This window comes from Sciurus carolinensis, unplaced genomic scaffold (genome assembly GCF_902686445.1).
Source record: "Sciurus carolinensis unplaced genomic scaffold, mSciCar1.2, whole genome shotgun sequence".
Lineage (NCBI taxonomy): Eukaryota > Metazoa > Chordata > Mammalia > Rodentia > Sciuridae > Sciurus > Sciurus carolinensis.
In genome coordinates this window covers 2329583-2342069 of record NW_025920127.1, presented here as the reverse complement: position 1 = coordinate 2342069, position 12487 = coordinate 2329583, and the positions used below count along the sequence as shown (strand labels likewise).

At 37.2% G+C, this 12487-nt stretch overlaps 1 long non-coding RNA gene across 1 annotated transcript; it reads left to right on the top strand.

Moving 5' to 3' along the window:
* The first annotated feature begins 6891 nt into the window (after window positions 1-6891).
* Window positions 6892-11747, top strand: LOC124973963 (uncharacterized). The gene is made up of 3 exons (XR_007106731.1): window positions 6892-7503; window positions 11144-11221; window positions 11622-11747. It is a non-coding gene; the product is annotated as an uncharacterized LOC124973963 (long non-coding RNA).
* The last annotated feature ends 740 nt before the right edge of the window (window positions 11748-12487 follow it).

Genomic DNA, 12487 nt, shown 5'->3' with positions numbered 1-12487 from the left:
GAATCTGCAAGAAACATGGGAAACTCTGAAAAGACCAAATTCAATATTCATTGGTATAGATGAATGCTCAGATGTACAAACAAAAGAAATGTACCACCTTTTCAATGAAACAATATCTGATAATCTCCCAAACCCGAAAAATAAAATGGAAAATGAAATACAGGAGGCCAACAGGACCTCAAATACGCAACATCACAACAGACCAAAACCAACATACTTTCAGAACGCCTTACCTTCAGAATAAGAACAGAATTTTTAAAATTACCAGATAAAAATGACAGGTAACATTTAGAGGGAAACAAATCCTGATCTCAGCTGATCTCTCAACCCAGACCCATGAAGCTAGTAGGTGTCAGAACAACATATTCCAACTTCCAAACGAAAATGGATACCAGCCAAGAATACCATATCCAGCAAAGTTAAGCTTTAGAAATGATGACAAAATAAAAACTCTACATGATAAACAAAAGTTAAAGAACTCACAACTAGAAAGCCTGAACTACAAAACATACCAAATAAGATATTTCATGAAGAAACCAAAAATAAAAGTGAAAACCAGCAAAGGCAGGAAGTACACTAAAAGAACAGCAAATCAATGGAGCAACCAATTTGAACCAGAAATAAATCAAAATGACAGGGAATAGAAACCATATCTAAACAATAACATTGAATATAAATGTCATAAACCCATCAATCAAAAGACAAACTGGCAGATTGGATCAAAAAACAAGATCCAACAATATGCTGTTTCCAAGAGACTCACCTCATAGGCAAAGATATTCATAGAATGAAGGTAAAAGGATGGGGAAAACATATTCCCAGGATCGCATAAACAAGCAGGGGTTTCCATCCTCATATCAGACAAAGTGGACCTCAAGCCAAAGTTAATCAGAAGGGACAAAAAATACTTCACACTGCTCAAGGGAATCGTATCTCAACAAGACATAGCAATCACAAACATCTATGCCCCAGACAAAGGAGCATATACATACATCAAACCAACTATTCCCAACTCCAAAAGTCAAATGCACCACAACACAATAACACTATGTGACTCCAACACAACCCTCTCATCACTGGACAGCTACTTCAAATGGAAACTAAACAAAGAAAAAATATCGAAATCTCTAGGACACTATGAGGGAAATGCTAAGAGGAAAGTTCACTGTATTGAACTCATTCACCAAAAGAATACAAAGTCAACAAATAAAAAACTAACACCACATTCTCAAAGCCCTAGAAAAAGAACAAATCAACACCAAACACAGTAGAAGACAGGAAACAATCAAAACCAGAGCCAAAATCAATGAAATTGAAACAAAAGATCAACTGAAAAAAGTGACAAAACAAAAAGTTGGTTCTTTGAAAAAAAAAAACCAACAAAATTGATAAACCCTCAGCCAAGGCAACAGAGAGAGAGAAAACTCAAATCGCCAAAATCCATGATGAAAAAGGAAATATCACAATGGGTTCTACTAAAATACAGATTATAATCAGAACTGATTTTGTAAGTTTATATTCTAATAAAATATCTTGAAGATAACAACAAACTTCTAGAGAGACATGACCTACCCAAATTGAATCAAATCAGGAGGACACACAAAATTTAAACAGATCAATTTCAAGCAATGAAATTGAAGATGCTATCAAAAGCCCACCAAACAAGAAAAGTCCAGGACCAGATGATTTCTCAGCCAAGCTCTACCAGAACTTCAAGAAGAACTCACACAAATCCTTCTCAAATTATTCCATGAATTAGAAAAGGAGAAAACCCTTCCAAACTTTCCATGAAATTTCTATCACCCTGATACCAAAACTAGACAAAGACACATCCAGGAAAGAAAATTTCAGACCAATATCCCCAATGAACACAGATGTAAAAATACTGGAAAATTGTATACAAATACACGTTCAAAAGATAGTGCACCAGAATCAAGTGGGGTTCATCCAGAGAAGCAAGGTTGGTTCGACATATGGAAATCAATAAGTTTAATTCAAGACATAAGTAGACTTAAAGAATCACATGACCATCTCAAAAGATGCAGAAAAAGCATTCAAACAAATAAGCATCTATTCATGTTCAAAACACCAGAAAAACTAGGGATAGTAGGAACATACCTCAGCATTACAAATGTCATATATGTGAAACACAAGGCTAACATTCTAAATGGAGAAAAACCTAAAGCATTCCCTGTATAAAGTGAACAAGACAGGGATGCCCTCCTTCACCACCTCTACTCAACATAGTCCTAAAAATTCTAGCCAGAGCAATTAGACAAAAGAAAGAAATCAAAGGAATATGAATAGGAAAACAACAACACAAACCATCCCCATTTTGCTGAGCACATTATTCTATATTTAGAATACCCAAAAAACTGCACCAGAAAACTTCCAGAACTCGTAAACGAATCCAGCAAAGTGACAAGACACAAAATTGACACTCATAAATCAATTGCATCCTCATACATCAGTACTGAATCAACTGAAAGCAAAAAATAGGAAAACTATCCCATTCACAATAGCCTCAAAGAAAATAAAATGGTTGCAAAGCAATCCAACAAGAAGTGAAATCACTTCTACAATGAAAACTACAGAACGCCAAAGAAAGAAATTGAAGAACACCTCAGAAGATGTAAAGATCTCCCATAATCTTGGATGGGCAGAATCAACACTGTTAAAATGGCCACACTACCAAAAGCACCACACAGATTCGATGCAATTCCTATAAGGTTCTGATGTTCTTCATAGAAATAGTAAAAGCAGTCATGAAATCCATCTGAAACAAAACAAAACAAAACAAAAGGCCCAGAATAGTCAAAGAAATTCTTAGGGAGAAAAGTGAGCCAGACCTTAAATTATACTGCAGAGCTATAGTAACAAAAACAGCATGGCATTGGCACCAATATAGACATGAAGATCAATGGTACAGAACAGAAGACACAGAGATGAACCCACATAAATACAGATTGTCATACTAGACAAAGGTGCCAAAAACATACACTGGAGAAAAGAGAGCCTGCTCCACAAATGATGCTGGGAAAACTGGAAATCCATTTGCAACAAAATGAAACCCATCTCTCACCCTGCACAAAACCCAATCAAAGTGGATCAAGGACCTAGGCATTAGACCAGAGATTCTGCGCATACTAGAAGAAAATGTAGGCCCAACTCTCCATCATGTCGGCCTAAGAACCAAATTCTTCATCAAGATTCCAATGTAGGGCTGGGGACATAGCTAGTTGGTAGAGTGAGTGCTTGCCTAGCATGCACAAAGCCCAGGGTTTGATCCCCAGCACCTCCACCAAGAAACAAAACAATGAAACACCTTCTAAAGTGCAAGAGGTAAAATCAAGACTCAATAGGATGGTATCACAGCAGAGTAAACAATCAAGAACACGAACAGAGCTTCCACAGAATGGGGGAAAATTCTCTGCCACCTGCACCTCAGATAGAGCAGTAATCTCCAGGTATATAAAGAACTCAAAAATCTCTACACCAAAAACCCCAAATGACCCAATCAACAAATGGGCAAAGGAACTAAACAGGCATTTCACAGAAGCAGAAACATGATGTCAGCAAATATATGAAAAAGTGTTCAACATCACAAGCAATTAGAGAAATGTAAATCAGAACTACAGAGGTTGCATCTTACCCCAGTCAGAATGGCAACTGTCAAGAATGCAAGCAACAATAAATGTTGACAAGGATGTGGGGAAAAGGTACACTCACATGTTGCTGGTGGGTCTGCAAATCGGTACAAGCACTCTGGAAAACAGTAGGGAGGTTCCTCAGAAAACTCAGAATGGAACCACCATTTGACTCAGCCATCCCACTTCTTGGCATATATCCAAAGATTCAAAATCAGCCTACTATAGTGACTTGGTCACATCAATGTGTATAGCAGCTCAGTTCACAAGAGCCAAGCTATGGAACCAACCTAGGTGCCCCTCAACTGATGAACAAACAAAGAAAATGTGGTACACATACATGATAAAACATAAGCCATAAAGAAGAATAAAATTACAGTGTTGGTTGGCAAATGAATGAAACTGGATACCATGTCAAGTGAAACAAGCCAATCCCCCAAAACCAAAGGCTGAATGTTCTCTCTGATATGTGGATACTGACTCACAATAGGCCAAGGTGTGTGTGCACACGCATGGGTGTGTGTGTGTGTGTGTAGTTTCATCAGATTGGACAAGAAGGCATAAGGAGAAGGAAGGAGGTTTGAAATGGGAAAGACAGTAGAATGAATCAGACATAACTTTACTATATGTTCATATATGAATACATGATTGGTATAAACCCCATGTATAACTAACTACAAGAATGGGAAGTTATACTCCATGAATGTATGATATGTCAAAATACATTCTGCTGTCATATATAAAAAGAAAAAAAATTGAAAAATTTAAAGGCTCAATTAAAAATTATACATTAAGTACATATCACATAATAAGAAGAAACACATTTCTGAATATGTGGCAAGGATAGAAGCCAATTTGTCCTTATGTAAATCATAAGAAATTTAGAAGTGATTGGAAGTGCTATGGATAGATCAACATATATTTTACGAAGAGAAAATATAAAGTAATATACCTTGCAAATAATTCTATAAATTATTAGTATTTTATTAGATGTAATCACTTTACACAATAGCTGTTTTCTAACTTTTACACATTATATCTGATAATTATTTACTGTATTTTTCTCAAATTTAGAATTTTTTTTTTTTTTTTTTTTTGTGGTGCTGGGGTTCGAACCCAGGGCCTTGTGCTTGCAAGGCAAGCACTCTACTGACTGAGCTATCTCCCCAGTCCTAGAATTTCTGTTATTTATCTTTAATGTTTTTAATGTTTTTATCATTTTAAATGCAATAATAATTATTTTAAATTCACTGATTTCTCTTAGGTTACTTGAGAGACAAACTTCTTTGTATCAATCTCTTTGTACTAAATAATTGTTTTCAACATATTAATCTTCAAAAATATTTTAAGAAATTTTGATTTTAAAACCTAAGTAAGGTCATGTGCCCAGTGTAATATCATTTCCTTTAGTAACAGACCACATTTACCATGGTGGTCCCATAAATGATATTGCCTAGTAATGTCATATCTATCTTAGTTTATGTAAATACATTCTATGAAGTTCATACAATGAACAAACCACTTTACTATGTATTTACCAAAATGTATCCTTGTTTTAAATGATCCATGACTATAATCACAAATGAGAATAGTCAAGGAAAAGACAAGTTCAGAAGAACATTCTAATGTAACAACCAAAGAAAGCTTTAAGCAATAAAAACCAAAAACAGAAAGTAAAACTTTAAAAAAATTCTATTCAAAACACCAAATAAAACATGCATCAAATTATGATCTTTACTAAATTATTAATTAGATAACAATTTCCCACTGTTTTGGAGTCACACATTACTTCCCTTAACCACCACCTCCACACAAAAATACACCCAAATTATCATTAGATTACAAATTCCAAAATGCCATAATGTCTATATACTAAGATTCACAGTTTCTGAACTTATTTTAGATAAGTACTTTTAAAAATCCCTGTTGAGTGAAAAATAAATATCTTATACAGAAGTCATTCTTAGTTTATACTAATAAGCCATTAGCCATTAGTTTGTCATCTGAGGTTAAATCAGTACTACTTATAAAGGTCTCTCACCTTCACAATCTTAAATTCCAGAACTATTAAGTAAACCTAACCTAAAATCATCTGACAAATGAGAAATAAAATAAATTCAAACCATTGTTAGCTAATGTTTATTCTGAAAATACAAGACAGGTCAACATCAGAAAATCTAGTTACAGAACACATTGAACTAACAAAAGATAAACATTATTATCTCAAAAAACTAGAAAAGACATTTTGCAAAATACAACACTAAATAATAACAAAACTCAAAATAGAAAGAGAACACCTTTAATAAAGGGAAGCTACCAAAAACCTTTAGCAAACATTCTTAAAAAGAGACTCCTCAAGCAGTCTTAACTAAAGTCAAGATCAGGCAAGTTTGCCTCCTTTAAGACCCACTAGGCCAGGCTATAGTCAATTTAAGGAGACAGTACAGTAGACTGGTTAAAAACTCAGGTTGTTTTTCCAGATTGCCTGAGTTTATGTTCTGGCCAGCTGACCAAACTTGAGTTAGCAAATCACCTTTCTATCTCTCACTATATTCACTTTTAAAATACATAGTAGTACCTACACCTCATGTGTTGGCTTAGAGGATTAAATGTGATAATGCATTCAAAGCACTTAGAACACCCAGCACATACTAAGTACTGAATAAAATATACGTAGGTGACAAAACACTTTTTTCCCCAATTTTTCATTTCTTTAAAAGAGACTATTTTAAAGCAAAATTAAAAATGGTTGTATCTGTTCCAGTAAAGTTCCCCACACCGCTTTTTTCTGTTCACCCACCTTGTGTAGAAGTTGCCTTTCTTGGCTTTGACCTGCAGAGCAGTAAGGAAAGTGACCTCCTTTATTCTGCCATCTTGCTGTTCAGGATTTACATCTCAATTTAGAAGGTCCTCCTCTTAAGCAGCTGAAACACCAGAAAGCCTAGGCCGCACACAAGACTGGAGCACCCTCGGCAGCTGAGGAGTATGAAAGTCCAAGGGTGTGCGCGCCAGGAGAGTGGGCAGGAGCAATAAAAGGCACTGGCGCTCCAGCGCTCCCAGCAGTTACAGTGAAGTGTCCACACGTCTGGGGTGGGGCGTACAACTGGGCGGAGTTAGCGCCCTGCTGGCGTGCGGACGCAACGCGTTGCTGCGGAAGGACGGTGGCTGGGAGGCGGGACCGCGCAAGCGTCTTAGAAGGAGGTAGCGGCGGCAGCTGTGAGGGAGATCCGGGAAGATGGTCTTGGTCAAGGACTTGTGAGTGCGTTGGGGGCGCGAAAAGTGTCTGGGAGGGCGACTGAGAAATGGCGGATATTCCTAAGATGTATTGAGCTCCTGACCAGCCGCTCCCCATCTCCCCGGGGAACACTCCCGGTCCACCTCAGGGCCCTTAGTGGTGCAGCCCGCAGACCCTCCGGGTCTTGCGGTGGTAACACGGCGGTCCTCTTCCCCTGCACGCGGGTGGCGGCCTGCTGCCCGGCGCGTGGCTCTGGAAGGCACGACGGGGAGTTTCCACTGGGACCATGCTCACCGGGGTCTGCTTGGGGGCCATTCCCAGGCCCGCCGGTGGGCGGAACCGCAGCTTTCTGCGGGGGTCGGGGAAACGCGGTGGCCTGAGGGTGAATTGTCGCCCGGGGTGGAGTCTGCTTGTCACCCGCAGAAGATGCGATTGCCAGGTGAAGGCAACCCTGACTCCTGGAGTTTGGCGCCCTGAAGTTCATGTGGCAGCCAGTAGACCAGATAAGCCGTGCTCCGCTGGGCAGCTCAGTTGCATTACTGGAGAGCCTTCTCCCTGCTCAAGAGTCTCACTCCCCAGATGGCTTGGCTCTCCGGGACCCACCTACTTCAGGAGGTGAAGGTGAGTCTTTAAACACATGCCCTGTCAAACGGAGGGGTTTTTGGGTTCATCAGCGGCCAAGTGATTTTGTTGAAAACTTTAGTATTTCTCACTATCAGGGCCTGTTAACATCGCAGAAAATCTGGTTGGCAGTAAATGTTAAGCTGTCACACCTGGTTTCTGACCTGTTTATCCCTTTCATGGGCAGCTAGGGATTTTTAGTATGACCCGTTATTTATGTTTTGTTTGTTTTCCTCCCAAATTCTTGTGTTCATTTTAAATTCTTAAAAAAAATTTTGATTTAAAGTAGCTATTTCCAAACACCCTAATTTTAGAGTTAATTGTCCATCTATTAAAAAGTCACTGATGTCACTTCCCTGCTTAAAACCATCCAAAGACACACTGTCTCTTCAGAATAAAAATCAGTCATTACAATAGCCTGCAGGGTCTTACACTGTTTTATTCCCTGCTGTAACCCCATTTACTACTTTTTCTGCGCCCAGTCCAGCCTCAAAAGATTCCTTGCGGTTCCTTCACTGATCCACATGTGAGCTGAGTTGAGGACCTGTTTAGTTTTGTTCCCTCTGCCTGAAGTGTGCTTTCCTCAGTTCAGTTACTCACCTTTTTTAGGTCTTTGCTCAAATAATACCTCCTCAGTGAATTCCTATTTTCCTAACTGTAGTCTTTTTTTTAATATGCTTTTATTTATTTATTTATCTTTATGTGGTACTGAGGATTGAACCCATTGCCTTTTAGCTGCTAGGCGAGCACCCTACCACTGAGCCACACCCCAGCCCTAAATGTATTCTTAAATCAATTAAGCTCCACAAATTTCCCCATTTTCCTCACTGTCCTAGACCCAGATTTTTAAATAGTCCCTAGCATGTTGTAAGTGCTCAACAAACACTTATTAGATGAATTGATGAAAACCTACAGTTTTTTTCAGTGACAAGGATTCTGTGAAAAGTTATTTTTGCCTTTTTCTGTAGAGTGATGTTTTCTAATGAAAGCTCATTTATAATACTGAACTTTGGGTTTATGTAAAACTTTTCCTCCAATTATTTTTTTAGCAGTGTATCGTGCATTTGTTATTTTATTGTATGATGTAGGTAATAGCAGATATTAAGACAAATTGAGGATATAATACAGGAGGAAATTGACTTGACCCAAACCACATAGAGAGTTGTAGGAATGCTTTTATGTCTTCTATCTAGTTATTATTTTTCTTCTATTGGAATTACCTTGTCCTTTCAAAAATGTGATTTAAGAGTTCAGTTGATCCTTCAACAATTATATAAGTAGTACCAAACTAACTCTTGGAAAGTAGTTACCACTGAGAATTTGTACACTAGCATTTTTGCAAATTTTCCTTTTGCTATAGAAATTTAAATGCTCTGAGATAATGAAAATTGAATTGTGCCCAAAGTCTAATTATTTTTCATAAGGTGTACATTGGCATTCTGGATGGTTACTTCTCTTGTATGTCTTTCCTAGGGATTTTTTTAACAGACTTTCTTTAGGTAAAGGCTATTTCTAATTTAAGAATTCCCTGTTTCTAGTACAGAATATTGCCTAGCATAGTTTAAGTACTCAGTAATGTTGAATGAGAAAATGATGTCCTCCTGCTTTTCCAGTCAGCTTTCTAAAATTTTTTTGGTCAGGAGCAGTGAATAGGTCATTCCTATATTAAAGATATTGGTAAACTAGAATACTTTGGCAAATATTTTTTTGTCCTACAAAACTCTAACTTTGATAAAGACTAAAAGGTCATAAATGACTTTCAGGCTGCATTAATTCCCTTCCATTTATTACTAAAGCAGTAGATGAAGTTGCCATTAGTGAAATGGAAAAAAAAATCAAGGATTTTCAAAGAAGTTTGTAACTTTTCAAAATGCTCTGAAAATTGAATTTTGCTTTTGGAAAATCATGGCCTGTCAGTTCCTTTTCCCATTTATTTTTTTACTATGCAAATCTTGAAGTTTCTTAACTCATCACTCTGAATGTCTTAATCACTTTCATTTTATAAAGAATTTTTTTTGTATGTGCTACTAAGCAAAAATGGGGATCATCGTAGTAGTATGTATTTATTGAAATTACTCAACTATGATTCCTTTTGGTTTTGTGAAACCTCAGGGAATACTTTTCTTTCCTTTCTATCCCTTCTTCTCTGCAGTCCCCTTGATTCATGCCTTTATTAATAACACTTGAGGAGACTCTCAAAATACTTGTTTTCCTCATTCTCCTGACCCACAGTGCTTTTATCCACCTCTGGACAACTGTAGTTACTTCATTTACCTCGTGGAATAACCTTTCAGGACCCCTTTTTGCCTGATAAATTCATTTAATTCATAACATAGTGTTCCAAGCCCTGAAAATGTGTCCCAACCTCTGTCTTTCTAACTTTTCCTCCCCCTGTGTATGTCCCGTTTACTGAGACAGGGAGCAAGTTAGTATCCACCCTGAGGGAACAACTAAGATATTAGGGATTTTTAGCTATGGAGGGACTTAGGACAGGTTTACTCTTGAGAATTGAAACTAGTGACCCTTGTAACTTTGAGATTGTCATCATTTTTGGTATTGTCAGTAAGAAAGAGTGATGAGTGATGCTTACTTGAGGGGGAGGAAATAACAGGAGGTGTGTTTGATTCACATTGGAGATTAAGATTATGTGAACATTCAGGGTAAATATTTGAGGGGAATATGGAAAGGGGGCAGAGTTGCTACTGAAATGAAAACAAAATGTGACATTCTGGGGCATACTAATATCTTATCACATTGTATAAAAAAAGCCAACAGAATGTCTAGGTTAAAACAACTCATCATTAATATAGACAATTAACAATTACTTTAAGATAAAAGGAAGTAGACGACAGCTGAAGAGAAATTGGAATGAGTAAAACTATAGGGAATTTTCTGTAAAATGACAACTGAGGTGACTGTGAAGTGGTCTGTGTGTGTGTGTGTGTGTGTGTGTGTATTTGTATGTATTTTCACCTCCTTTTTAAACAAAAGACTAAGGGGAACCAAGTAGGGGGAAAAGGAATTTGCTGTCTTGGAACTCAGTATTATGAGACAATTAATATACTGAAATGACTTTGGTTTTCAGACTTTATGCAGAAATGGTTAAGGGTGGAAATAAGGGATCTCTCTGTAAAAACCTAGAGAAAATGCAGTATTCTTATGTATAGTAATATACAATAATATATTTTTAAAATAATTCCTCAATACTGTATTATATGTAAAATGGACTATGAATATATCCTTTTAGTGTGTCCAATAACAAAATTCTTGGAAAGGATCAAACACCTATCAACCTTATTAAATCTACCCTGGAAAAGTCATTGTGTTCTTAAAGTTCAAGGTAGTTTCCTTAATAAAATTTTTTAAAATATTATTTTGAAAGGATATCCCTTACCTTTATCTTATTAAATTTGAACAATTGGGTAGTAGAGAATCAGTTTCTGGAAACATTTTTTTTCATGAAATTCAAGATATGTATTCTGTGAGAAGTATCATAAAAACAAAATGCACAGCATGTATGTGGTGAATGAAACCATCTAAAAATTCCATGAGGGCATCCTAACCAGTCTACAAATAATACATTCTGTACCCTGTGATTTTCAATGATGAGGGTTTTTTTTCCTTGTTTCTTTAATTATAGGACCTGCTCCAACTGCATCTTTGGGGTCCTGGAACAACAAGGACACTCAGTACAAATGATCATTGGGATTCAGGAGAGGTAGCTTTTTTCCTGCAGTTTAAAAAAACTTGCTTACGGTTGTAGGAATTGCAAACACTCCTTGCATAAATGGCATAATTTTATTTTCAGATTCAAGAGTCCTATCAGTTGAATCATTGGATTTAAAGTGAAAGATCCTTTAAATCTAGAGATCTGTGTTTTAAAACCATTGAAGTGTGATACGTATTCTTTTATCATTTTAGCAGTATAGGTTTGCCATGTTCTGTTTAGGGGGTGACTGTGAATCATTTTATTGTCATAATTTACTTTGATATGTTAATCTAAACTAATATCTTGGTGTGTTCATTTTTTTATTTTAGTCTTGTAGCAAAATTAATTGTAGTGTATTACATATTATCAATTGCAAACAAATATCTGTTACACTGCTTTGTTTTGTCAGAGTTTGAAGAATGAAATCTGAAGGAGGACAGCAAGTTCAAATCCTGCCTCAACATTTTGGAGAAGCAACTAAGCAACTAAGCCAGACCCTGTCTCAAAATATTTATGGAGGGGTTGGAGATGTAGCACTGTGGTAAGCACCCTGCGCTCAGTCCTCCAAAAGAGTAAAGTTTAACCTGTGCACGGATTCATTTTACACCATCCCAGAGAAATGAGACTCCAGCCTTAACTTCAGTGCTTTTCAGGTTAAATAGCTCACTACCTAGAAAAACAACTCCTTTACTGTTGGACATTTTAAACATTTGTCTTCTTTAAGCCAGATTCTTCTCTCCCTTAATGATTGACCATTGTTCACACTTTATCCCACTTGGGAAGTGAATATCGAGTCTGGCCTGTCCTGCCTGTAGCAACCTTTCAGACTTTCTGATGGTGGCTCTCCTACCAACCCTGCTACCTGCCAAGACATTTTATTACATTTTCAAAGATCATAAGGTTAAACATCCCAGCACATTTATTTGGCCTAATATAACAGGACCCCTAGACTTCCTCACCAACTAGACTTATTGCTGTATATGTCATAGTTGTTTCTTTTAAGTGAAAACAGTCTTCCAGACACAGTCTGAGCAACATCTAACCATGAGAGCTTATTGTCTTCCTTGATTTGCTTGTGCCATAGAAATATATCACCTATAGAGGATCTGTGTCCTGCAGTTGCAGCCACCTGCAGTAGAGCCAGAGATGAAAAAAGCAAAAGCTGTTTGTGAAATTAAGATATGTGTAGTAAACCTCATTAAAGTTTCTGGATCCTTCTGTTACTTGTACACAGCTCCTGCTTACTTGTCTGGTTTTCCTAGTGTTGTCAGAAGA